We start from the raw sequence: 6,021 nt of genomic DNA, 5'->3' as shown, positions 1-6,021 counted from the left end.
GAAGCTCCCAACGCCAAAGGGCTGAAAAGTCCTGAGGAAGGTGACCGTAACAAGCCAGCAGCTTAGATGTGATGTGTGCTTGAGCCGCAGAGGAAGTCTGGGCCAGCAGTGTGGAACAAGAAGGGGAAAGAGGCAGTCAGAGGCAGCGCCTCTGCAATCCCGACACTCCAGAGGCTGAGGCAAGAAGATGACCAGTTTGTAGCCAGCCTGGATATCATGTGTCCAAAACAAGGACAAACGATGGGCCTGGAGAGATGGCTCAGCTTTTCAGAGGACCAGGATTTGATTCCCAGCACCCACATGGCAGTTTATAACCCTCTGTAAGGATCCAATGCCATCCTCTGGTGCGCAAACATTAAAAAAAAATACATGCCACCACCACCACCACCACCACCACCTGGCAACAAGTTATATATATAGTTCAGTTTTTGGAGACACTGTTTCTCTATGTAGCCCTGGAACTAGCTCTGTAGACCAGGCTGGCCTCAAACTCACAGAGATCCACCTGCCTCTGCCTCCCCAGTGCTGGGATTAAAGGTGTGCACCACCATTGCCCAACAACAAATCTTTTAAAATGAACAAACATAATGTTTTGAAAGTTATCTTTTTTTAAAAAAAAATGGAACTTTAGGGCTATAAAGATGTCTTGGCAGTTAAGAGCCCTTATAGCATTTATTGTTCTTACGAGGGACCTGAGTTTGACTTCCAAAATCCAAATGTCAACTCGCAACCATTCATAATTTCAGTCTTGGGGGTCCCATCCCCTCCCAGGACCTCCCAGCAAGTGGAATATACACGGAGGCCAAACACTCACACACATAAAAATAAATAATTCTAAAAAAAACTCAAAGACTTTAAAATTAGGCTGAATGGAAGCCAAGGTACTGAGGTAGGAAGACGAGAGACTGAGGCACTGAGGTAGGACGCTGAGGTGCTGAGGTAGAAAGGACGCTGAGATGCTGAGGTAAGAAAGATATTGAGGGGCTGGAGAGATGGCTCAGTGGTTAAGAGCATTGCCTGCTCTTCCAAAGGTCCTGAGTTCAATTCCCGGCAACCACATGGTGACTCACAACCATCTGTAATGAGGTCTGGCACCCTCTTCTGGCCTGCAGACATACACACAGACAGAATATTGTATACATAATACATAAATAAATATTTAAAAAAAGAAAGATACTGAGGTAGGAAGCTGAGGCACTGAGGTAGGAAGACGAGAGACTGAAGTAGAAAGGACGCTGAGATGCTGAGGTAAGAAAGATACTGAAGTACTGAGGTAGGAAGCTGAGGCACTGAGGTAGGAAGACGAGAGACTGAGGCACTGAAGGTAGGAAACTGAGGCACTGAAGGTAGGAAACTGAGGCACGGAAGTAGGAAGCTGAGGCACTGAGGTACTGAGGTAGGAAGCCCAGCCACTGAGGTAGGCAGGATGCTGAGGTACTGAGGTAGGAAGCTGAGGCACTGAGGTAGGAAGACGAGAGACTGAAGTAGAAAGGACGCTGAGACGCTGAGGTAGGAAGGACGCTGAGGTACTGAGGTAGGAAGCCGAGGTACTGAGGTACTGAGGTAGGAAGCCCAGCCACTGAGGTAGGCAGGATGCTGAGGTACTGAGGTAGGATGCTGAGGTACTGAGGTACTGAGGTAGGGTTGTCATGGGTTAGAGGCCAACCTAAGCTACAGGAGGACCCTGTCTCAAAAACAAATACAGGAATGTAGCTTGGCTGGAGAGGGCTTGCTTGTCATGCAGGAAGCCCTACGTTGGATCTCTACCACTCCACAAACCTAGTGTGACTCTGGGAGATGAAGTCAGGAGGATGAGACGTTCAAGACCATTTTCAACTACATAGTGACTTTGAGGCCAGCCTAGGCGACATGAGAATCTGATTTGTGAAAAAAAATAAAACAGGAGCTGAAGAGATGACTTGGTGATTAAGACCACTGTTGTCACAGAGGACCCGGGTTTGGTTCCCAGCCCATTCAAGTAGCACACAATGTAGCTCCAGCTCTAGGGGATTCAACGCCCTCTCCTGGCCTTTGCACCCCACACAGATACATATGCCTAATCAAAACACACACACCCTGCAAATCAAACTGGGCAAGAAAACACCTCTTTAAACAATAAAATAGAACCAGGTGTAGTGGCACACTCCTTTAATCTCAACACTAGAGAAGCAGAGGCAACTGGATCTCTGTGAGTTCCAGGCCAGTCAGAACTACACAGTGAAATCCTGCCTCAAAATGAAAAGAAAACAGTGAGGACAGACCAAGAGCGTCTTTCTTTCTTTGAAGATTTATTTATCACTTATGCAATGTTCTGCTTGCAGACCAGAAGAGGGCGCCAGATTTCATTACGGATGGTTGTGAGTCACCATGTGGTTGCCGGAAATTGAACCCAGGTCCTCTGGAAGAGCAGCCAGTGCTCTTAACTGCTGAGCCATTTCTCCAGTCCCATTACTGTTTTTCAAGGGGAGCAGGAATGAGTGTCAGGCATAGTGGAAGAGTGGAGCCCTGGTGCCCGGGAGGTAAAGGGGATCCCCACAGCTCTAAGACCACACCCCTTCTTCTCAAATCCTCCCAGAGGCTTTAGGCAGACAGGATACCCACGGACCTGAGAGGCAGGCAGAGTAGCAAGTAGAAACAGACCAACGAGTCTTGAAGGGGTATCCTTCCTCGGGGTTAGGGCCTCAGAGAATGAGATAGGAAAGTGGCGTAAGGGTCAGTGGACTTTATTTTTCTAGAGTTGTTTTATTTTGTTTTTGGGGGGGTTGGTTTTTCTAGAGAGGGTTTCTCTGTGTCGTCTTGGCTGTCCTGGAACTTGCTCTATAGACCAGGCGGGCCCTGCCTCTGCCTCCTGAGTGCTGGGATTAAAGGTGTGCACCCCCGCTGCCCGGCATTTTTCATCCCTTAAGGATGGGGAGACTGAGGCCATCCAAGAAGGTCTTCAGAAGTTTTGAGGAACGTCGCCCACTCGGCCTCTCCCTCTCCGACAACTTTTATCCAAGTAGGTCACCTGTGTGACGAAGAGCTCGCATATCTGATCTCTCAGTCTCCCCTTTTGGATCATCTAGGACACCCCAGACTGGGGCTGCCCTGAACCCCTGATGGGACAGAGAGTTTTTCACTAAACACTGAAAAATGTATATGCATCCCTCTTGAAAAAAACCAAAGCTTGGTGTCCCAGGGGTGGAGCCATTATCCTGACACTGGGTAAAGGCTGGGTCGTCCTGGGAAAGCGCTAATACCCTAATGGGCAGTAATGGCCCTGCACGCATCCACAAGGTCTCGCTAGGACCTTCTCCCTCAGACTACAAGGCGCCTCTCTTTGGAGCAGACGGGATCAGCGTAACGAAAGGAGAAAGAACAGAAACTCAGAGAAAATGAGACAGGGCAGGAAGAGAAAGGGTGGAAAGGAAGGACAGGAAACTGACCACCTTCAAGGATTCCGAGACCTCGCCCCGCCCACTTCCTCCGCCCGGGTCTAGCTCCCTTCCCAGGCTGCGGACCGCCAATAGCAGTTGCTTAGCGCCACCTGTCGGAAATAAGTGTGACTGAGCCATCACGGGGAGGAACGGACTGGTGGGGCGGGGTTGGGGGGTGCTGGGGTAGGAGGTGAGGTAGCCCAAAAGTCCATCTTAGACCTCACTTCCCCGGTTTAAGCCAATTCCAGTTCTGCAGAGTTGGAATTGTGAGGCCCTGGGGTTGATTACAGCTCCCAAGCATAGGAATGCGAGCCTTGGGAAGTAATGGCGGAGAAGCCGGGCCTTTGCCCTTCCCCTTAGACCTAGCACCTACTTCTCTAGAATGGGATAGCTCTAGGCCACCTAGCCAAGTGCCCCAGCCCTTGTGACAAAACATTTGCTAACTACTTGGCACCAGCACTGGCAAGTACTGGGTAAACATTGCTCAGACCCAAGGAAACAGGTTTGTGTGCTTTGGCCTAAGCTTGGGAGGCCCAGAGCTGGAAAAGCCCCCAAAGAAGCCTGAAGCCCTGAAGAGTCTTTTGTAGTGCACACCCGAGGCTGCCAGGCTGCTCTGGAATCTGCTTATGGATCTTACAAGCTTCCGTAGGAGGTAGGGGCCGCAGGGAACAAAGACAGCTAAGTATAGGGCATGAGAGCATTGAGCTTATCTCATGGGCAGTGGGGAGCCCGGGGAGACTTGTGGGGTGACGAGGTCAGGTCACAGATGGTTTGGAAGGTTAAAGTTGTGGTGGATCACAGTCAAAAATGGAGAAAACTGGGTCAGGTGGGATGGTGCACACTTTCAATCCCAGCACTCAGGAGGCAGAGGCAGGCGGATCTCTGTGAGTTCGAGGTCAGCCTGGTCTACAGAGTGAGTTCAAGGACATCCGGGGCTATGTAGAGAAACCCTGTCTCAAAAATAAAATAAAACAAAATAAATAAAAAGTAGGGGAAAGTGGTTTATTTGAGGAGTCGGTCACCTCCAGTTCTCCTGCGCCAAAAATGGGCTATGTGACACCAGAATAAATAGATTAAGAGCCTCACAGAGTTAGGATAAGACAGTATTCCTGGGCCAGCAAAAAGGCAGTTGCTATCAAACCTGATAACCTGAGTCTGATCCCTGGGATCTTGGTGGAAAAAGAGAACCAAGTTGTCCTCTGGCAGCTACATGTGTGCCCTGGAAGATGTACAGCCACACAAATAAATTAATAAATAGATGTAATAAATGTAAAAATTCATAGAACTGGTGCTATAGCTCAATGGGTGCCAAGTCTGATGACCTAGATTTGTTTCCTGGGACCCGCATCGCAGAAGGAGAGGATTAATTTTAGCACGTTGTCTTCTTGCCTCTAGAGGTGTGCACAAGAACAAAAGTAAAGAAATAAAATGTAATTTTAAAATCCTAGCATCCAAGAGCACTACCTGTGTGTGGTACACTTGCATACATGCAGGTAAAACACTCATTCATATTTTTAACCTTTTAAAGGTGGGGAGCACTGACATCTAGGGGTCAAGTTGGGGAGAGGACATACCCAGTAGGTCAGAAGGGATGGCCAGAGTGGGCAGCAGGCGAGATCTACCTGCTCTTAGCCTCTGCTAAGTGACCAAGGGAAGACCCTGCAACGTGTTTTCAGGAGAGTTTTAACAGCATGTGACAGGGAGGTTTGAGGTCCCACAGGTAATCCCAGCACTCAGATCTCAGAAAAGACAGACTGAGGAAGTTTAAAGAGGCAGCAAAGGGTGAAGGGTCCCAGGGTGTGAAGCTGAAGGGAGCCTGAAGACGTGTGTGTGTGTGTGTGTGTGTGTGTGTGTGTGTGTGTGTGTGTGTTGTTCCAAGCTAGCCTGGAAACTACTATGTAACTCAGGTTGGCCTCAAACTCACAGCAATCATCCTGTCTCAGTCAGCAAAGGGCTAGGATTATAGTCCGGGGCCACAGTGCACAGCTTGACAAAGCCTATTAGTGTGGGACCAGAGCCAATGACTGGAAATGCAGAGGAGGAGAAGTGCAGGCTTCTCTCCAGAGTGGAAGAGTAACTATACAGGAAGCTGACACCTTCTGCTTACCTCCAGGTGCTGAGGGGACGGGAGGGGGTCAAGAAAAGTCAGGCTTAAAATTAATACCAGGAAGAGGACAAAGGTCCTGGTGGGTTTCCTGGACTAGAGGAAAGCTCACGGTGTGGAGAAATCTCTTCAGTCTGGACAGAGGGCAGAGTGAGGGCCACCTGGAGAGCCACCCACTGGGTTCTCCCTCCTGTGTGCGTCAGTGGACAGTCAGGACCCCCGAGGATTGCAGGAGTCTGTAGGATGGGTCACCATATTCCGGTCCCTGAACTGACGTACGCATCAGTTCGCATCAGGGTAGGAATCACTATGCAGGAAGCAACCCAAGGCTCAGAGCATCTTGCTCCCCCCCCCCCCGCCCAACTGGGCCCCTAAGGACTGACTGATGAGCTGGTCTGGTCAGGGAGGGGGTTCTTGACATTTGCCAGGGCGTGGGCGCGCGGCTTTGTGCGCCCTCAAGCTAGACGCAAAGTACACAACGGAGAAAAAGGGTCACAGGCG

Source organism: Alexandromys fortis, unplaced genomic scaffold, assembly GCF_014885135.2.
Source record: "Alexandromys fortis isolate MF-2015 unplaced genomic scaffold, M_Fortis_MF-2015_v1.1 scaffold_29, whole genome shotgun sequence".
In the NCBI taxonomy this organism is placed as follows: domain Eukaryota; kingdom Metazoa; phylum Chordata; class Mammalia; order Rodentia; family Cricetidae; genus Alexandromys; species Alexandromys fortis.
Note: the sequence above shows the minus strand (reverse complement) of the source record.